General features: G+C 48.0%; 1 protein-coding gene across 6 annotated transcripts in view; it reads right to left on the bottom strand.

Moving 5' to 3' along the window:
• TCP11 (t-complex 11) overlaps positions 1 to 22,462 on the bottom strand; it is a 135,621-nt gene that overhangs the window by 101,128 nt on the left and 12,031 nt on the right. The gene's annotated exons all lie outside the window — the stretch shown is intronic.

The following is a 22,462-nucleotide window of genomic DNA, read 5'->3' as shown; positions in this document are numbered from 1 at the left end:
AGAAGGGGAAGACAGAGGATGAGGTGGTTGGATGGCATCACTGACTCAATGGACATGAGTTTGAATAAGCTCCGGGAGTTGGTGATGGACAGTTAGGCCTGGTGTGCTAAAGTCCATGGGGTTGCAAAGAGTCGGACACAACTGAGCAACTGAACTGAACTGAACCCTGAATCACATTTGGTATCCACATTGAAACAGAATGACCATTTGCCAGGGCTCCTAGATCCTAGATAGTTTCTATGCAATATCTTGTTTGAGCCTTGACCTACCCTAGAGGCAGATCTTATCATCCAGTTTACAGAGAAGCCAATTGAAGTTTAGAGAGAACATGGAACCTGTCTAAAGTCACACAGCTATTAAGCGGCAGAGCTAGGAATCAAACCCGTCAACCCAGGCTCCAAAGCCTGCCTTTCAACCACTTCTGCAAGGGTAACAGTCATCTGCTAACACCGCTTCCTCTTCCCCATAAGGGCATTTTTTTGGCTCAAAGAGCATCCTGGCAATTTCCTGCACAGACCATTCTTGACCATTTTCCATGCAACAAGTAGTGATAGGGCTTCCTCTCCAGCACTTGAAGTTGCCTCGATGATGACAACTTCCAGGAAGAAAGCGTCCTTACACTCTGAGTTAAGTTCAGTTCAGTTGCTCAGTTGTGTCTGACTCTTTGCGACCCCATGAATCACAGCACACCAGGCCTCCCTGTCCATCACCAACTCCCGGAGTTCACTCAGACTCACGTCCATCGAGTCAGTGATGCCATCCAGCCATCTCATCCTCTGTCGTCCCCTTCTCCTCCTGCCCCCAATCCCTCCCAGCATCAGAGTCTTTTCCAATGAGTCAACTCTTCACATGAGGTGGCCAAAGTATTGGAGTTTCAGCTTTAGCATCATTCCTTCCAAAGAAATCCCAGGACTGATCTCCTTCAGAATGGAGTGGTTGGATCTCCTTGCAGTCCAAGGGACTCTCAAGAGTCTTCTCCAACACCACAGTTCAAAAGCATCAGTTCTTTGGCACTCAGCTTTCTTCACAGTCCAACTCTCACATCCATACATGACCACTGGAAAAACCATAGCCTTGACTAGATGGACCTTTGGGGGTCCAGCAAATTTGTTCTGTGAAGTGCCATATAGAGAATGCCTCAGGTTTTGCAGATCACTCGACCTCTGGGGAGCCACAAACATGTAAATAAATGTGTGTTGCTGTGTTTCAATAAAACTTCATTTACAAACATATCTAATCCATACATTTATCCATCCATTCATCTATTCAGTCTATTCATCTGACCATTTATTTGTTCTTTTTTGTTGAGCACTTTCTTGAATCAGACACTATTCCAGGTGATGGTGTAACACGAGGGAAAGGGATAGGCCACAACTTTTGAAAGAATGACATAGCCCAAGGACACGACACAAGCCGATTAGAATCAAATGGGACCAAGATGGCAGAGAAGACTAGACCTTGATCCTCAGTTAGCAAGTGAATGACTCACCCAGAGGTGCCATGACAGTTCCAAGGCAGTGTCAAAAGACCAAGGAGTGGGCAGTGGCCCAAATCCTGGAAATTTCCACCCCTTCCCCAAAATAGTTGGAATAATCCTCCCACTCATTAGCATATGAAATTACCCAGCCTATAAAAACTAACTGTGCCACATTTTGTGGCTCCACTCGCCCTCTGCGATGGCCCACACACTGTCTGTGGAGTGTGCTTCTCACTGAATCTGAATAAATCCACTTCTTACCTATCAGTTTGTCTCTCACTGAGTTCTTTCTATGATGAGACATCAAGAACCTGAGCTTCATTAGGTCCTGAAACCAGGTACTATAGGTTTTGGCCAGGTTCAAGTCCCAGCCACATGTGTTTGAGTCCCAGCCATGTGGGTTCAAGTCCCAAGGAGCGTTTGGGCTGGGTTTGAGTCCCTGCCACGTGGGTTCGAGTGCTAAACTGGGTTTTAGCTGGGTTTGAGTCCCGATCTGAGGTAAATGGTTTCAATGGGAATGCTTCACATTCTCTATTTGTAGCCTGCTTGGTGACTGATCTGATGTTAAATAGAGTAGAATCTCTGTAGATCACAGAGTGCACATATTAGGCATTATTTGATGGGTTTTTGACTTAGAGGAAAAAGGCAAGTCACATCTGAAGATGAAAGGCAGTATAAGACAGTGGTTAAGTAGAGACTCCAGAGCCACATACTAAGAATGTGTCCTCAGACAAGTTACTTCACCTCTCTGTATCTCAGTTCCCTCACCTATACAATTGGATAACAACAGCAGAATCTAACTCCTAAGACTGGGCTGAGACTCAGCTGAGTGAAAAGTTTATGAAAGATTGCCTGACTCGTGGGAAGCACATTATAAACTTCTGTTAAATAAAGGAGACATCCAAGAGAAAGAAAAAACAGCAACAATTAGGAGATACATCATGAGATAGTGCTGACTAATTCCGATTTTGCCAGTGTACTACACTGGACAAACATTTTAATCTTCCTTTGCTCCTATTTCCGCATTTTAAAGACAAATGTAGGAACTTCCCTGGTGGTCCTATGGCTACGACCCCACACTCCCAATGTAGGGGGCCCGGGTTTGATCCCTGCTTGGGGAACTAGATCCCACAAGCTGTAACTAAAAGATCCTGCATCCCACCGCTAAGACGCATCATACCCAAATAATCACAATATTTTTTAAAAACAAGACAAATATAATTTTCACTCCCTCCTTCACTTAGGGGCTTCTCTGGTGGCTCAGAGGGTAAAGCATCTGCCTGCAACGTGGGAGACCCAGGTTTGATCCCTGGGTCCGGAAGATCCCCTGGAGAAGGAAATGGTAGCCCTCTCCGGTACTCTTGCCTGGAAAATCCCATGGACGGAGGAGCCTGGTAGGCTACAGTCCATGGGGTCGAAAAGAGTGGGACACAACTGAGCGACTTCACTTTCACTTTCCTTCACTTGGGTAGAGTGAGTCCGAATTACTTGCTGATCCCCAAAAAACAAAAAAACTCTATTTACTAAATGATGGCCTGAGCTACAGTGCGCTAAAGTGCACAATCAGGTTGAAGAAGTAAGATTTAAACAGGTGGAACAATTAAGTCACAGGACTTGAGCAACAGGATGAGTGTAGAGGACTAGGGAGCTTTCATTAGGTGGTGAATATTCTGAGTTTGTGGCATTTGCATGTTGGGGAAGAGTGCAGGATGAGAGAGGAAAGGTGGACTAAGTTTAGATTCTGGAAGTCTTTGAATACCAGCCTGATCTGACTTTATTTAAACTTTACTCTCAGGACCAGAGGTTCACAATAGTATTCCCCGCTTTGGGATCGCATGACAGGTGACTTTCATATGTGAGACTTACATCTATAAGTATTCACCAGAATGGGCTGTAACAGAGATAAAGGAGACTTTGAGTTCCAAAGAATTCCCTGTGAATGAGTATATATTTCCAAGTAGATATAAAGTCCCACCTCATCCCACCCTACCATTTTAATGTTAATTGCTTATTTTCATGTATTAAAGACATCCTGGAATGTGAAGTCAAGTGGGCCTTAGAAAGAAAGCATCACTACGAACAAAGCTAGTGGAGGTGATGGAATTCCAGTTGAGCTATTTCAAATCCTGAAAGATGATGCTGTGAAAGTGCTGCACTCAATATGCCAGCAAATTTGGAAAACTCAGTAGTGGCCACAGGACTGGAAAAGGTCAGTTTTCATTCCAATCCCAAAGAAAGGCAATGCCAAAGAATGCTCAAACTACCGCACAATTGCACTCATCTCACTCGCTAGTAAAGTAATGCTCAAAATTCTCCAAGCCAGGCTTCAGCAATACATGAACCGTGAACTTCCAGATGTTCAAGCTGGTTTTAGAAAAAGGCAGAGGAACCAGAGATCAAATTGCCAACATCCGCTGGATCATCAAAAAAGCAAGAGAATTCCAGAAAAACATCTATTTCTGATTTATTGACTAGCCAAAGCCTTTGACTCTGTGGATCACAATAAACTGTGGAAAATTCTGAAAGAGATGGGAATACCAGACCACCTGACCTGCCTCTTGAGAAATCTGTATGCAGGTCAGGAAGCAACAGTTAGAACTGGACATGGAACAACAGACTGGTTCCAAATAGGAAAAGGAGTACATCAAGGCTGCATATTGTCACCCTGCTTATTTAACTTCTATGCAGAGTACATCATGAGAAACACTGGGCTGGAAGAAGCACAAGCTGAAATCAAGATTGCCGGGAGAAATATCAATAACCTCAGATATACAGATGACACCACCCTTATGGCAGAAAGTGAAGAAGAAATAAAGAGCCTCTTGATGAAAGTGAAAGAGGAGAGTGAAAATGTTGGTTTAACACTCAACATTCAGAAAACTAAGATCTTAGCATCTGGTCCCATCACTTTATGGGAAATAGATGGGAAAACAGTGGAAACAGTGTCAGACTTTACTTTTTTGGGCTCCAAAATCACTGCAGATGGTGATTGCAGCCATGAAATTAAAAGATGCTTACTCCTTAGAAGGAAAGTTATGACCAATCTAGAGAGCATATTCAAAAGCAGAGACATTACTTTGCCAACAAAGGTCCGTCTAGTCAAGGCTATGGTTTTTCCAGTGGTCATGTATGGATGTGAGAGTTGGACTGTGAAGAAAGCTGAGCATCGAAGAATTGATGCTTTTGAACTGTGGTGTTGGAGAAGACTCTTGAGAGTCCCTTGGACTGCAAGGAGATCCAACCAGTCCATCCTAAAGGAAATCAGCCCTGGGTGTTCTTTGGAAGGACTGATGCTAAAGCTGAAACTCCAAGACTCTGGCCACCTCATGTGAAGAGTTGACTCATTGGAAAAGACTCTGATGCTGGGAGGGATTGGGGGCAGGAGGAGAAGGGGACAACAGAGGATGAGATGGCTGGATGGCATCACCGACTCGATGGACATGAGTTTGGGTAAACTCCGGGAGTTGGTGATGGACAGGGGGCCTGGCATGCTGTGATTCATGGGGTTGCAAAGAGTTGGACACGACTGAGTGACTGAACTGAACTGAACTGAACTGATGTGCAGAGGAAATGGCTGGTATAATGGAGGGTGGTTTAGAATTTGGGGGGAGTTTATTGTATGTGAATTCTAAACATGTATTTGAAAAAAAAGTGTTCTCAGTTTGTAGGGTACAACATATATTAGTTAAAGCTTGTTAACTTTGTCACTCAAATCCTCTATTGTTTTCATTATGACTTTTTTCTACTTCACTTGCAGCTTTTGGGGACTTCATCCATGGCAATAGATTTGTTCATTTATCCTTGATTTCCACTAACATTTGCTTTATATATTTTTAAACTTGACTGTTAAAAATCATAGATGTTAAAAATTTTTGTTAAGACTTTTTTTTCAGTGAATCTTGTTTCTTTTGGAGACTTTTGCCTTGAATTTCAAATTATCTAATGTTAATATATTATTTTTTCTACTTTTGTTATCCTTTGCTTGGTATATTTCCCCCATCTGTTCATATTCAAAATGTTCTGCCACTTGGTTTCAAACACATCTGTGTAAACAATATATAGCCGGATTTTGCCCTTTAATAGAAGAACCCCATGGACGGAGGAACCTGGTAGGCTGCAGTCCATGGGGTCACGAAGAGTCAGACACGACTGAGCGACTTCACTTTCACTTTTCACTTTCATGCATTGGAGAAGGAAATGGCAACCCACTCCAGTGTTCTTGCCTGGAGAATCCCAGGGACGGGGGAGCCTGGTGGGCTGCCGTCTATGGGGTCACACAGAGTCGGACCCGACTGAAGTGACTTAGCAGCAGCAGCAGCAGAAGAACTGTCTCTTTTTTCAGGTAATATTAATGATATTCAGGTAAATTAATTAATTAATTCAGGTAAATTAATTCAGGTAAAATTAATGCAGACTTACCCTGTCCTTCTATGCTTCCCCTTTACCATGCTTTCTTTTTATTTTTTAAAAGATCTTTTCTTCATGCTTTTTCTTAGATTAAGTTTTTTGCCCTTTCATTCACTCTGGTGATTTGGAAGTTGATTTTCCAATATCCCATTTTCTGTTCTTGAATTTGAATTCTATATTCTTAAAAAAAAAAAATTATTTTTGGTGTTAGTTGTGGTGCACGGCATCTTTGCTGTGGCCCGGGGGCCTTTTAGTTGAGGCGTGCAGGCTCAGTAATCGCCGCGTGAGGGCTCCCCAGCCAGAGATTGAACCTGGGTCCTCTGCATTGGAAGGTAGATTCTTAACCACTGGACCACCAGGGAAGTCCCAAATCCTGTGTTCTTTAACTCACAATTTTCTATCAGTGTCTAGAGATAATTAGGAGCTTCTTTCTCCATTAACACACGTCAACATTCTTTTTCCTCCACCGTGTTTAGATCTTCTGGGTATATTATGGATCCAAATTGTTATTTTTGAAATGTTTACAGTATGCCTCAATAATTCAGACTTCACTAAAAGTTTTACTAATTTCTTTGCTCATCACAGTTTCAGCATCCCACGTCTTCCTCTTTCTTACGTCCACTTATCGTAATTGAAGCATCTCCCCTAGGAATTCTTTAAAGAAAATGAGAGTGGCAAACCTTCTCCTTAAAAAACAAAAAATGCCTTAAACTTCCCTCCCACTTGAATACTTCATTTCCCTTTGAAACGTGGAGATAGTGCTCCATTGTCTTTTAACATCCAGTTTCATGCCAATATAATATTATTGTGTTAATGACCTGCTTTTTCCTCTCTGGAAGCTTCCAGTTTTTTTTCCTTTATCTTTGGTGATCTGAAATTTCACCAAAATGTGTCTAGGTATGAGTCTTCCCCACCCACCCTGCCCCCTTGGGAACATTCAATCTAGTAATTAATTCCTTTCTTCAACAACTGGAAAATTTTCTTTTATTAGTTCTTCAATTACTTTCTCTCTTCTATTCTCTTAAGTTATATCCTTTTGTAACGCCTATTAGACAAATGGCTCTTAACTTTTCTCTCGGACTTTCCATCTCTTTACGGTTTTCATTGTGTTTAAGGAGACTTCTTCAGCTCAGCCTTTGTAATAATCAGATCATTAAATTTATCTCAGACCATCTACTGAGATTCAAATTCTGCCGATCAGTTTTAAAATTTCCAAAAATACCTGGTTGGTTTTTTTAAATGGACTTTATTATTATTTTTCATCTCTTGAAAATAATTATTCTTCAATTCAAGTGATCTTAACAAAGACAGTTAAAGAAACAAAACCAACAGTTTTTTGTTCTGTTATCTCTATTTCTTTGGGTGTTAATTCTTCTACGTGTTAAGTTCAGGGCTTTGCTATCCAATACAGTATCTGCTTTCTATTTAAATTTAAATTAGGATACAATTTAATAAAGAATTCGGTTCCTCAGTGGAAGCAGCCACATTTCAGGTGGTCACGAGCCACAGGTGGTGTGCAGCTTCATGTTGGACAACACTCACATGCAGGACACTTCCATGGTCACAGCAGGTTCTGTTGGACAGTACTGGCTGTGCAATGCAGTTTCTCTGTACCACGGTTTTATTTTTCCTTTCCCCTTAGAGATTCCTGGTGTTTTGCTCATTTTTGTGTTTGAGAATATCTGTTTACCGGGTTTGTGTTCACTATAGCCTTGTCATCGGTTATTGAGGGTGGGAGAGAGAGGTGTGGCCTGCCAGCAGCTTTTCTTCTGAATGAGGACTCCCTACTTCCCTTGCAGAGTGTCAGTAGCTGCTTGGAACGTCGCTCTGCCTCTTTAACCCCAGCAACCTGGGGCAAATCCTCTACTGCGAACTACTAAACACACGTCAGGAAGCAGCAAGGGACACTTCTGGGACCTCCTCTGGTTGTTTTGAGTCTGTTGTCTCAGGCTTAGAGCTCCCCTCTGACCCCTGTCTCCCAAACCACTTTTCCCTCCTCCGGGCCTTCTCCTTCATATGTATTATCCAGTTTTATTCTTTCATAGCTTTGATGCTATTTGTTCTTTATCTTTCTGGTACCCAACACGTCTGATAGGCTGAGGGTTCTCTTTTCGTTTTCTCACACTATAATATAATTTGTTTGTTTTTTTTGTAGCTTCCTGTTGTTCTGTGGATTGGGGCAGGAGAAAAGGTCTTCTGCCAGGTTGACCCAAACTTTAACAATGCCTTTGTATCAGCATGATTTTGCTCTTTGTAGACCCATTTCATAACTAATACTTCCCTAAATCTGGGGTTCCCAAATTCAGACAGGTGCTGGTTGCATTAGAATCGCCTGAGAATCAATGGGCCCCACTCTTTGGGGGTTTGAATGCATAGCTCACTGTAGGAAGCTTCAGCCTACTTAGTGGGATGGGTGGAAATGAGGCTTAAATCCTGGAGACAGGTCACCTACTTTGCAGGCTAGTTTGTGTCCAATGCCCAAATGGCCAGGATCTCTCATAGTCAAATGACTATTTCTGGAAGTGAATGGGGCACTGAGTGTGTGCAGAGATGGGGAACATAAGGAACCTCTTCCTCCTTGAACTGAAGGAGGGTGAGAAGTTACAAAACCCTCTGAGGATAACTCAAGGACAAGAGAGATCCAATGCGTGCAACTGAATGGAATTGAAATGAAGGACGGCTGCAGGCCCCTCTCCCTCCCACAACGATATCAACTCTGCAAACCCCAAAAATCAAAATGGGCCAGAAAATTCCCCCATCTAGAGATTTTTTTTTAAAGCTTTAATTGCTATCCTACTGAGAGCCCCACTCCAGCTTTGAGGAGATATATTTACTGGTTAGATTTACAGTAATGATTATTATTGTTACTGTTAAGAAGAATCCACTCATTGTCTCCAGTGAGCTCATAACGCTGCACAAACATGACCTCATTTCTCCTCTGAACGGGGCAGGTATTGTTAACTCTGTTTTCCTAAAGGAGGACGCTGAGGTCCATTGCAGTCCAACGCCTTGAGTAAGGCCACACATCAAGAGAGGGAGGGAAAAGGAAGCAGGCCCCAGGCCGCTTGCATTGGGATCCCAGGGTTCTCTGTACTGGTCTAGGCTCCCTTGTCTGGTCAGTTCCCACGACTTCCTTTGGGGCCACAGATCTGGTTCCAGAGTCGAAGGGGATCAAAGCCATTGGAGTCATGGACATCAGATACCACAAGAGGAATAATCATTACTTTTTATAGGCTCAGCCAAGTCTAGAATCCAGGCTCAGCAATCAAAATCCTCCCTGGTTCGTCTCCAGTTTCACTAGGCTTCTACTCTGCGACTTTTCTCCTGACTTCTCCATCAAGGGACACAAACACTTCACCCCTGGATCCATTCAGACCGGACGTTGTATTCACACTGCATTTGTTCTTCTGCCCCTCATGGAATGTCTGCGGCCTGCGTGTTCTTTGGGTCAGTTGCAGCGCCTGTTGCCCACTATGCTTTCTTTGGGCTTTTGCTTCTGCCATCCTCTAAGCCCTGTCCTAGAAGACATTTCCCTCTTCCTGCACTCTAGTCTTCCTACCCACGAAGACGTCCTTTGATTTTCCATAGGGGTCCGTCTCCCTCTCTGAGCTCCTGCCATCCTCATTTATTCACTCTACAGATAATTATTCAGAGCCTGCTATGTGGTGGGCACCAGGGGCGGTAATGCAGATACAACGGTGAACAAGCCACACACTGTCCCTGCTCTCATGAGGGAGACAGGACAAACAGAAGTAAGGAACTCTGTATGTCAGATATTTATGAATTGTCGTAAGGGTGTATGAAAAGGCTTGCAAAACATAGCCAATACTTGCCAGTGTCTCTCCATCTTCTGTTTTGTCCAAGAAAAAGCTCAGTTTATCTAGGTACATCAGAAAATTCCATGTGTCAAAGACAATATAAAAGCAGTCTCAGTTTTGCACAATAATAGCATTTTAGTGGAAACCAAAAAAGTACAAAATTAAAATATATGATAAATACGATATGATTCTTAAGATTGGTTCATGCGATTTGAATTGGAGTTTCTTTTTACAACTTAACTTATAAATTAAGAATAATTGGTTTTTCTTTCACTCTACTATACACACACACATATGTGTGTATATATATTTAAATAAAAGTTATAAATAAAAGTAAATCTTTTAAAAAAGCTTCCCTTGACTGGAGGGTGACTGATGGTGGACAAGAACAGAGAGGCAAGCCTGAGGCAAGACAAGCTCACGGAGGCCTTGAGGGCCACGCTGAGTAGCTGGATTTCATCCTCAGAGCAGTGGGAAGGCACTGCAGGATTATGCAGGGAGTGACATGATCTGATTTATACTTAATGACAGAAATCCTCAGTGGGATGGAAGTGGGGAGGGGCAATCTCGCCCCCCTTTCCTGAGGGACACTTGACAGTATCTGGAGACGCTTTTGGTCATCACAGCTTGGGCGGGGGTGCTCCAGCGGGTTGAGGCCAGGATACTGCTGAACGTCCAACAATGCACAGGACGGCCCCCCCACCACATCTCAAGAGTGCTGAGGTTGTGAAACTCTGGTTTTAAGATGACTCTGGCTGCCATGTGAAGAACGGGCTCTCAGACCCCAAGAGTGGAATTAGAGAGACTACTTGAAAGGCCACTTAACTTCATACAGCCGTTGCACTGATCTGCTGGAAACTTCTCTCCATGTATGCCAAACCTTATCCTCTGGGGTCTGGGGACTCTGCTTTCTGTTGGGTGACGGCCAGCCAACCAGCCCTACTCATCTTCCCAAGAAGTCCCTTTGCATTTCAACAGGGGCTTTCTGAGGGCAATGCCGTAACCTGTGAGAACAGTCAGCCTTAGCTGAGCAGGAGAGGAGCCGCTCTGAGGCATCACTGTGCAGGGGCCATCTGCTCTGTCTGGGAGGACGCGGGGTCTCAGAGACTAGCTTCCATGCCCTCTTCCCCGGTCATCACAGCTTTGACCTTATCATGACAGCTGCAGCCAGCTCAGTGTTCCCCTCCTCCCTGACCTCCTGAATGCCAGGCAGGCCTATATGGGGTTTGCAGAGGATCTGGGCGCCCAAGACATGTGATGCCCGGCACTTACAGTGAAGTTTATGAGTATTTACACCAGGCATGAGAACCTATCATTTACAGCCTTGCCATGTAAATCAGTAGAGTTAAAGGGCTCTGCTCTTGCCCCTGCCCCCAGCTTGAGGTTGATTTTAAGATTTCGGGGAGGCATGACTGAGCAGTGGTGACCGTGGGAGGTCTGTGGAAGAAGTCTCTCCAGAGAGCGGGGCGGCGGGTGGGGGGGCAGTTCCTCCTCAGGGGTGGGACTGGCCAAGCAGTAGGAGAGTTTGTCTTCTGGGCCCCAGTTATGAACCACTCCTCCCACTTCCAGAGAGGTTTTCTGTCTTGTGCGAGGGGGCGGGAGTGTTATGAAAACTTTGAAGAAAGCTATAGAAAATCCCTCTCTGGAAAAATGACCACTGGGGATAAAAACCCGTGTACAGTACAGGAGATTCCCAGATCCCTTTGCAGCCAATCCATGACCTTACGAACTGATTCACACCAAAATGCAAATGACTAATAAGGTTCAGTATATTTCCATTTTAATGGGGAGTAAAGCCCTTAAGCCACACTGGATTTCTTACGAGGGGAGCTGCTCCATTGGTGGGTTGAGACACATTCTAAAGCAGATGGGAGGCATTTCCTAGCTTCTGAGTTCTTCCCAAATCCCTGCTGTACCGACATAGGAAACTGGGTTTGGAGGAGGAGAAGGAACAGAGGGAAGAAGGGAAACAGGGGCCATTCTTAGGCTAATTTGGAATCAAAAGGCCACCTGAGACTGGACCCAATGGGGCTTGTTGGGAACCCACACCAGATATTCCTGGTCAGCCCAGGGCATCTGATCTTGTTAATGGGCCAATAAAAATTAGGGGGACAAAGGCTAAGCCCTGGCAGCTCAAATGAATCTCCTCTGCAAGAGGGAGCAATCTCGTAAAGAGTCATAACCGAGCAAACGGAGGACTCCTTGTGTTTCATTAACTTTAATAGTGCTCGTTAGGTTGGCTTCCAAGGGCTGTGGGACAGGAGGGAGAAGGCCAGACTCATCATCAGGGCTTGAGAGCAGGCAGGCTCGCGTGGACTCCCCCTTCAGCCCCCAGTGCTGAGCTGAAAGTGGCTGCTGTTTGTACCCCTACAGGCTCCCCAGCCCAGCACGACATCCTGGCCACACAGGCAAGGAGCCCAGGCCTCAAGGACTTTTAATTCTTTCCTGTTGGGGTAGAGAAAGACAAGGACAAAGAGCTGGATGCAAACCATCTCTGTGCCTGGGCCAGCCACCACCTGGCTCTGGGTGCCCACATAGAGGCCACATCCAAAGTCCAGCTCCAATGCCCACAAGCCCCCACTTGAAGAGTCCCAGCGGCCCAGAGCCTGACTTGGGGACCGCTGTCACTGTGAGCCATGGCGCTGATCTCCTCCTTCTCTACCCCAGATGTGTCCACTGCCAGGAAAAAATAATAATAATAATAATAATGGAAAACAAACAAACAGGGCCAGCAGCAAACACATCACCAAACAAGCCCGCCTCACATTGTCCTCTGTGGTTGCGGGGGCTGGGAGCCAGAGGCCGCTGGCCTGGAAACGCCCAGACAGCTCCCTGAGCACAGCACCGGGCTGAGCCTACTCCCAGCGCAGGCGCTGCCTTCCTCCTCCTCTGCGGCCTCCCGTCCTTCTCCATCTTTTCTTCCTTCTCCATCATTTCCCTCCCTGTCACTTTTTTCTGTGCCTTTCTGCCTTTCTGCTCTCTGTTCTCTTCCCGCATCCTTGATGAAATAAAGTCACTAAATGTTGAAGAAGTCCCGCAGAGCACATCACATCCAGGGTATAGAAAGGCAGTTCATGACAGGAGCCAGCCCTGCTACCGCCTTGCTTAAAGTCCTTCGGCAACAGGATCGACCCCTTAGCACCTGCTGGGAACAGGCTCTTCCCCACCCCACCTTTCAGATCTTCCTCTCCAGCCCCTTAAACCCTTGTCAAACCACATTATTAATTCCTGGTAGACATTCCCCCTCAAATCCTTACTTACCTTGTTTCCGCCATCTGGAAAGCCCTCACCGTCTTCGCCCAACTCCGTGTATAGGAAGTCTACCTATTCTTTGAGGTCGTCTTTAAACCCTCTCCTCCTCTGAGTCGCTCCCCAAGCTTCCAGCTGGAATTAATCTGTCTCTTTTAATGCTTTCATTAGAATTTTATGTTGGCACCTCCATATTTGGGTATTTACCATGTTCTGCCTTTTTTAAAAAAAATTTATTTCGTGTTGGCTGCCCTGTCTTCGTTGCTGTGTGAGGGCTTTCTCTAGTTGCCGGGAGTGGGGGCTACTTTGCGGCTGCAGTGCGGGGCTTCTCACTGGGGTGGCTTCTCCTGTTGCAGAGCTCAGGCTCCAGGGTGCAGGCTCAGTGGTTGGAGCACATGAGCTTGGCAGTTGCAGCTCGTGGGCTCAGCTGCCAGCAAGTGGAATCTTCCCAGAGCAGGGATGGAACCCACGTCCCCTCCATTGACGGAGATTCTTAACCAATGGACCACCAGGGAAGTCCCATGTTCTACCTTATATTCGAATTATTTAGATGCAAATTTCTCTCTCCTACCTAATTATGAACTTTAAAAGAGAAACCATGCCATCTTTGAACACCCATATCCTTTAAGTTCCTGGCACACAGCAAGTGCACAATCAATGTCAAACTGATTAAAAATTGAAATCTGTGGTTATTCAGAAACACACAATTAATTCCACATTTTAACTTCATCGATGTGGGAGTATCTCATTTATAATAATTTCATTTGCAGATTGTTTGAAGCGCTGGATGCCTTGGGTGGGCTCCCCAAGGTTTGGCTTCGCCCAAGACTGGAGGATGGTATGTTAGACGGCGGCACCTACTGGTGAAGGGTAACATTGCAGCTTGGTTCTTGCAAAGAGATGCAAGGGAGTTCCTTGGTCAATCCCAGCAGGACCCCACCCAGGCCGGGATGGGCGGATAAGGGCAGAAGACTACTAGAAGGAGTTCCCCTCTCTCCTCAAGAGCCCTGAGGCCCAGGTCAAGGTCAACTTCTTCTTCAGGCTCCTGCACACTGATTGTTGCAGGACCAGGGTGAGACACCAAGGAATCCCAGCCTGGCTGTGATGCCCATTAGCTTTGCCGAGCAAGCTCACCAAATGCCCCAGGACAGAGGAGAAGTGGCGGCATGAAGAAAGGAGAACCTGTCACCAGACAAGGGAGGCGCCTTTTGTGAGGGCCTCAACATTCAGCTTGAGCACACAGGCGGCAGAGATGCTAACCCCTTCCTCGCTCCGGGTTTTCGGCTTCTTCTAAATGGATTCTCAGTCTGATAAGGGCCCTTCTTGGAAAATAGAATAGAAGTTACTGGGGGAACCGAGTTTTGCTTTACAGCAATTCACTTTATACGTTGGTTGGCGATTACCATGAACTTTGCCCCGATACCTGCACCTGCGCTCATCCCTGCTTTAACCTAGGATGCCCGTGGAAAGTCCTCCTCCATCTCTCCAGCTTCTCCTCTGGGGAGACCTGGGGGAGCAGCGCTGTGAGGAAACAGGGCAGGCAGAGCAAAAGCCGAGCCAGTGCTCAGCCAAGTCCAGAGGTCCAGCCAGTGTCCCTGTAGCCCATCCTTTGCCATGGTATTGTTAGAGCTTCAGCTAATAACTAACATTTTAACTCACAAGGAGTAATCTCTCACAGGGATATTTGTATTTGCTGCTGCTGCTAAGTCGCTTCAGTCGTGTCCGACTCTGTGCGATCCCATAGACGGCAGCCCACCAGGCTCTCCCGTCCCTGGGATTCTCCAGGCAAGAACACTGGAGTGGGTTGCCATTTTATTTGTATTTGGGACCCAATAAATACAATTTTAGCTCAAAGGAGTTATCTTCTAATGATGACATTTGAGGCATCAGTATGAAAGATCTCTGATGAAGGGGTAGAGACGATGAGGGTTCTCCCTCCTGAGTCTGCTTCCCTGGGGTTCAGCTGGGGAACCTGCCTGTAGACAACACCCACCTCATCCATCTTGGTCCTAGGCCTCGGATCACTGCTTTTCGCCCCAGTTTCTTGCCTCCAGCTGCTTTACCCAGATTGCCATCATCCAGTTCTCCAAACCTCTGGGAAGACCTTGAGTTCTGGCTTGGAAGGTTCCAGCTCAGATTCTGTGCCTCCAGAAGCTCAGAGTCTCTGGCCAGAAGAGCCCCTCCCAGGGTCCCCTGCTCCTCTGTGATCTGTCCTCAGCCTGGCCTCTCCACGCCACCCCTGGCTTCCAAGCTGTGCCTCCCTTTAACACCCTCTGCTGCCACCAGTCCTTTAGGTAACACAACTCGGGGCTGCTGGGAGGCAGGGAGACAGGTCAGGGGTGCGCTGCCCACCTCCTTGGGATTCCCAAGAGCTCGCCATTCCTTCATTCACTCGGCAAACACTCACTGAGCACGACTATGTGCCAGGCATATGCTCGGGGCTGGGGATATGATGGTCCTGCCCTCAAATGTCTGACAGACTGCTGAAGAGAAACCACTACAGCGCAGCACACCCAGGGCCATCAGGGTAGGCTTCAAGGGCCACTGAGCACCAGGCCTGTGGGGGCGGTAAGAAGACCTCATAAACAAGGTACATCTAACCGGATCTTGAAGGGCAATAGCGGTTTCCCAGCTGTCAAGGCCATGGTATGTGGCAGGCATGGTGTGGCCTGGGTGTACCGACGGTGAGATCAGAGGAGAGACACGAAGTGTTTTTGGGGAAGAGGGCTCAGGACTGGCACAGAGGCCCGTGTGTGTCCACGGGAGACATGCTGAGTGCCTGGAGGCTGAGGCAGCAGCAATGGAGGTGGAGAGGAGGCGTAGAATTGAGGGAGGTTTCAGACGTTTCGCCCTCAGGATGCAGTGACCTCTCAGATGGGAGAGGAAGAGAGAGTCTTTTCAGACTCTGAGAAAGCCAGCTGGGGCCGCTGAGTGGTCATGGGGCCATTACATGGAGGTCAAGAAGAGGACAGGTCAGGGGTGAGTGGGGAGAGGGACAACGTTCTGCTGGGGTTGGTTCAGCTTGAGATCTTGAAAAATACCAATGGAAATATCTCTGAGTAGGCAAAAATATAGGGCAAGTTAGAAAAGAGAGAAGAGAGCTAGACATACAGGCCTGAAAACTGGACACACAGAATTAGAGTTACAAGAAAAGTGGGGGCTAGAGATATAGATTTGGGAGTCATCACATTGGTGATAGTTGGCGCCATAATGTCCCACAGCGGGGCACAGTGCCCCCCTTTGTGCTGGACCTTCCATGCGATCTATCTGTTCCCTCCAACAACCAGCAAGGTCAGAATTTCATCCTCCCATTTTCTAGATGAGAAAGTATACGCTCCGAGAGGTAAAGAAACTTGCTCAAACTCATCCTTTGTTGGGACTGGGATTGAAACCTAGAACCATCGGACTTCAAAGCCGGTATTCTTCCCTCCACCCTTGCTGTCCCTGAGGGAGGTCACTTAGGGTGAGAAGTGAAAAGAGCCAAGTTAGAATCACTTAAGAGGCCAGTGAAGGGGGAGTGACTGGCAGGATATTGGGGGAAAGAAAGGACCCAGGAAGGGAAAGGAAACCATTCAGAGGCTTCCGATGATGCAGAGAGGTCAGGATAGGTAAGGACCAGCAGGCAGCCTCAGATATGGAAGTGGGGAGGTCGGTGGAGGCCTGGCAGAGGGGTTAGAGAGGGCCTGGGCCAGATTGCACAAGGGCAAGGGGTGAAGGAAGCAGGGCAGATGGAGAGCAGGAGTCCTCCTCCTAGAAGTTCAGGAGACTGGAAGGACGGGGGCATCAAGGTCGAGGGGAGCTTGCGGTTGCTCCTGTGGGATGCTGCAGGTTACACTGTGTTCACAGGAGAAGGATTCGGGAAAGGGAAGGGGTAACTGACAGCACCAGCTCCCTGTCGAGGCAAGAGGGGGTGGGATCCTTGTGCATGCATATGGGGGCTGGCCTTGGTCAAAAGGAGGAACCCCTCTCCTAGCAGTGGTGGGAGAGGGAGATAGGAACTACATGCCAGATGGCTTCTCAAGGAAACAGGAGTTGAGAGCACTGATTGGGGAAGTAAGGTGGCTGAGCCTGGTGGAGGGGCATCCGAAGTGTGGAAGAGCAGCTGTGTCGGAGGTGACAGGGCGAAGGCTCGGGGCAGTTTGGAGACTTGCCTTGCGATGTGGAGAAGTCTGGAACCACACATCAGTGCTCATGCCAATTGGCAGGTTGGAGATTTTTGCTTCCTTCATGAAAGCAGCCAGGGAGCAGGTGGGGAGGAAGCAGGTGGCAAAGTGACTCAGGTGTGGGGGTGGGCAGGGAGGAAGGGCTGGGGGAGGCACCCTGGCATGAGAGGCTAAGGAGGCTGCCCAAGTGGGGAGGTGTGGGCAGCTCAGACCAGGCGCTCCCCGCCCCTAGCAGGTCCTGGCAGGACTGCCAGCAGACCTCTGCACAGAGACAAGACCAGGGGCCTTGGGGAACAAGTTACTCCTAGAATCCCAGGGCCAGGACACATTTTGAGAGACCATTACCTCCAGTCTTTCACTTATCTGCCCAAACGGCTGCTCAGCCATCCTGGACAGGTGGGAAACAAGGACTGGCCAGGGTCGACCTGTCACTGACCTAGCGTGCGCCCCACTCCTTTCGTCTATTTCTTTTACTGTTATTGTTGTTCTGACTGTTCTTTATCTCTGTCCCTGATTTTTGTTTATATTCCTCTCTTGTCCCTCTCTTTCTAAGTGTCATTAAGATTTACCTCAAGTCCCTCCTAATGTCCACGGAACCTACTTGGATGATCGACTCCTGTTTCCTCTGACTTTCTCTGGCACTCTCTGTCTGGACTGCTTGACGTTGCATTCAGATATTATTTTGCATATACAAACCTTGCCTTCCTGGTGAGATTCAGGGCATTTGGGGGATTTGCTTTATGGTGCAAAGGGGTCTGAAAGCATACCCTGGTGATGAATTGATTTTCGGTGGTGCTGGGTCTTCACTGCTGCAGTGTGGGCTTTCTCTAGTTGCAGCGAGTGGGGGTCTACTCTTCCCCAGGGTGTGCAGGCTCTAGGGCATGTGGGCTTCAGGAGTTGGGGCTCGGGCTCAGTTTCTCCGTGGCACATGGGATCTTCCCAGACCAGGGATCGAAACTGTGTCCCCTGCATTGGCAGGTGGAATCTCATCCACTAGATCACCAGGGATTCCCCTGATACACCTCTTTGATTGGGGATCACATTTTCTATTTCTTTGGTACATTCTAGAGGGCCTCGGACAGTGTGTACTGGGAAGCCCCTCAGTACTTATTGCGATAAGTACCATATGCCACTTGACAGAAGGATTTGTGACCGATCAGATCATGAGGAAAAAGAAAACTGAGAACTGGAAGAGGGGAGATTGGCAGCTCTCAGGGTACAGACTAAGGAGCACTGATCCAGGAGTCAGAAGTCAGAGGAGGGACTTCCTTGGTGGCTCAGTGACTAAGACTCCATGCTCCCAAAGCAGGGGGCCCTGGTCCAATCCCTGGTCAGGGAACCAGATCCCAAGTGCCACTAAGAGTTCACGTGCCCCAGCTAAAGATCCCCCATGCCACAGTTAAGACCTGGCACAGCCAAATAAACAATAAAAATAAATTAAAAAAAAAAAAAAAGACGTCAGGGGAGACATGGCTTATGCTTCTAGCTTTGCCTCTTTAATGTGCCGTGTGACCTAGGGCAGTCATATGACCTCTCAGTCTTCTGAAATCCTACCTCTGTGTGATCCTCCGGGACAAGGGTACTGCCCTGCTACCTCTTGTGTGTAAAGGGGCTGATCTACCCTGAATAATTAAATTGCAACAGTGGCAAGAAGATGTTGAGTCGCTGTGTTTTCAGAGGAGGCAGAAAAGAGAATGGGGAGGCCATACCCATTTCAGAGTCAAGCCTGCATCCCAGATCCTGGCTTCCTCCGTTCTTAGTCAGTCATCTGGGCAGGCTGACGTTTCTTCGCTTCAGTTTTCCCACCAGCAGAATGAGGCTAGCAGTTCTTGCCTGATGAGTTTGTGGTGGAACGCCTGGCACACAGGAAAGCTCTGAATTGATGTAACCATGAGCTCTCATTAAGGTGTCTGTGCCTTCTGAAGACTGGGTAGAAGGTACAAGATGGTGGGGAAAGAGCTACTCTACCTGGTAGGTAAGTTTCCTTCCAACCTTCCAATTTGGAAGTGCTGCTGACAAGGGCAGTGTGCTGGAATGCATGGCATTTTTGGAACCTTCTCGGAAGGAATGTGTGACAGACAGGAATCTATGGAGGGTGGTGAGGTTGAGCCCGGTTGGCTGCACTCATGCTCAGCTGCATCAGAGTCTGGCTGCACCAAGACTGCTCCTTCCTAGGCACTACTATACCTTTACCATCAAACACTTGCGGTCCTTGTTCCTTCTGAGAAGTAGTCGAAATAACAGCAATAGCCACCACCTATTGAATGCCTACTGTGTGCCAGGGTTTTCCCATTCATTAGCTCATTCAGTTAACACCATATCATAAAACCCGATGAGGTTTCTATTCCCTTTGTCATAAAACTGAAGCTTGCTGAAATTAACTTATCTGAGTCACACAGCTGAGATCTGAACTGCAGTTTTATTTCACTCTAGGGCCGGTGTAATATATGCCTCAGCTATGCGGTTGTAGGTGCATATCCATTTTATAGATGAGGAAGCTGAGGCTCAGTGAAATGAAATAAATTACCCAAAGTAGATGGCTGGGAAATGGTAGGGCCTGACATTGACCTTGGGGTACCGTTATTTCAGTACATGCATGTTCTCCATTAAGACTATATCTTCTTTTAAGATAGAGGCACCGGATTCATACAACAGATGGGGTAGCTCAGGAGCAGAGAGAGAAAAAGCAAAAGCTCGTGGAAAGAGACTTGGCAGCGGGGGTGAAGCCCCTGGAGGCAGCAGAGACCTGGCAGAAGTATTCCTGGAAGCAGGATGAGAACTGAGAGGTATTAGCTGTGGGTCCCCCAGCCCCACCCTTTTCCCTTGACATCTGCAAGAGAAATTAGAATGAAGTGAATGTCAGAGGTATCCCTGAAGGAGAGAGGCACCCAAAAGCAAACTGCCACCTGAGGTGAGTGTGGGAGGCCCCAGAGAATGCAGGGACATTTTACCCACCCCATGCCACCCGCACCCCGCACCCCCCGCCCGCTGCCCCTTGAGGGCGTGGCATGCACTGCTGCTGTGTAGAAGCACTTGCCTTATTCCTTCCTTGTCACCGTCCTGAATAACTCTCCCGTCATGAGTCCCTGAGGAAGTGGACAGGACAGAGGGCAATGTGAGCCACACCCCGCTCCTACAGACTCCTCTGAAGGGCGGAGGGTAGGCGCGGACTAGAATGGAAGGTGGGGAGCAGGGCAGGGAACTGCCTCTTCTGCCCAGAGGTGGAGAAAGCTCACCTTCCTAGAGGAACAGAGGAACAAATAGAGGAAAGTAAGGAGGGGGGAAAGGAAATGAGTAAAAGACACTGAGCCTCGCAGAGATATAGCAGCTAAGGTGGGGCCACCCACCGTTCCTTCCCTGCGAAGCCAGGGCAATGTCCACACTCAGAGGATCAGGAAATCATGCTGCCCTGGAGAGAAGGTCTGAGTTAACCTATTAATCTGCTCATACAGAACCCTCCATGCCCATCTCACCTGTGCTTTAGAGGGTAGGTGGGAGCCCTCCTCCCTAGGGACCCAGAGGAGCTTACTGCTGCTGCTGCTAAGTCACTTCAGTCGTGTCCGACTCTGTGCGACCCCACAGACGGCAGCCCACCAGGCTCCGCTGTCCCTGGGATTCTCCAGGCAAGAACACACCAGTGTCCAAATCAAGGCAGAGACAAAGCGAGCACAGTGCAATCTCCCTTCCCTGCCTGGGGGGCGCTAATGAACCCTCTGTGCCCCAGTATGGATAGGCACCCTCTGGCAACCTCTGATTCTTTTTTTTTTTAAACCACTCTCCTGTTTAGGGCAGAGAGGATGGCAGGTTTGCACTTGTCCTCTAGTCCTACACATAATTGGTGGCAGCAGGCAAAGCTGTTTCAAGGGGAGGGGTTTGCCAGCAGAATGAAGGAGGGAGAGAGCCCTAGAGTGACGGGTCTGAAAGGGACCTCGGAGGTCATCTGACCCAAACGTTTGTGGCCTTCACTCCATTCCCATGTTCTGTGCGCTCCCATCCCAACTGCCATCTCTCATGCCATGCAGGGAGTTCTCAAGGCCTCCTCCCCTAGGCTTCCTAAGGGCACTGTCTCCTTCCAACCACTGCGCTAACCCAGCCTCTTCTTTTCAGTGACGACACTGAGGTATGATTTGCCCAAAGGTAATCTTCATCCCAGGATAGATCCAGGACAGGAAACCCAGATGCCTGAGTCCGCATCCTCCCACTTTTCCACTCAGTCCCTAGGGGAGGAACCCCTTCACTCTTCTCCCTGGGGGTTAAGGAAACCTCTGACAAAGCATAACTGTCACCCAAGCTGATACGGGCTGCCAGTGTGAAGGGTCTAAGAACTGAGTTACTTTCAGGGGGATGCTGATCATTATCCCTTCATCCAGGGTACTCTGAAGACAGACCCTTTGAGGTTAGTCTGGGTCCCAAAGGTCTCTTTCCTCCAGAAGTTTGGCTCTGATGCATAAGTGACTGCCTAGGGCCTGGCAGTCTTATTCCGACCGAACAAAGCTCCATACTCCAGAAAAGCTCTCACCACTATCAAGAAGTCCTTCATCTTTCCCCTGGGATGGAAGGAGAGAAGAGGCAGAGCTGGGACATGCATCAGGTGGCGTTGTCCATGCTTCAGGGACACTGCTCCGTTGACACACTTTGCCCCTATTTTTTAAGATATCGTTTATCTTCCCTTTTCTGCCCCTGCAAGTTGGAAGGATGAGGGCTTAAGAATGTTCTGGTGAGGACCACATCTTGAAGGTGGGAGGGCAGGTTTGGAGGAGAGAGTTGCGCATATTTTGGGGGGTCTCTGTGTTTATACACATAGTCAGGTTTCTGCGGGTTAGCTTTTGCTCTGTGCTGAGCGCGAGTGTTTTTTACACATGAGCCCAGGTCTCTACGGGGAGAAGGCTGAGCGGGCTACCTCCGAGACAGTAACTGCAGGACAGTCTGCCCTAGAGCTAGCACTTTCAGCTGGGGAAAGGCTAATTTCTTTTTGGTCCTCGATTAAAGAGGACTAGGCACTAGGAATGGGAACTGAGTCCCAAGGGCGTGGGGGGTGTGATGGAGGTGAGTTAGGAGGGCATTAACTCGGCCGCTGTCGGAGCCGCTCTCAGCTTTCCGAGGTTCTATGTGGCTGTGCCCCGTGTATCGGGTTGTGTCGGCGGGCGTCCCGGAGTGCCGGTGCGATTCGGTCTGCCCCGGCCTCCCCGACACCCTTCCCTCTCTTTGTCTGCTCTGTAGGTGTGCGTGCAAACCTGCGTCGCACAGCCCTTGTCGCGTGCGAACGCGGGGGCGCACCCTGGCTTCCCCGCGCTTTCCGCCGGTAGACAGGACTAGCCGGAGCCCGGTGCTGTTTGGTCTGGAGCCGA

This window comes from Bubalus kerabau, chromosome 3 (genome assembly GCF_029407905.1).
Source record: "Bubalus kerabau isolate K-KA32 ecotype Philippines breed swamp buffalo chromosome 3, PCC_UOA_SB_1v2, whole genome shotgun sequence".
Lineage (NCBI taxonomy): Eukaryota > Metazoa > Chordata > Mammalia > Artiodactyla > Bovidae > Bubalus > Bubalus kerabau.
This window is presented reverse-complemented; position numbering and strand designations above follow the sequence as displayed.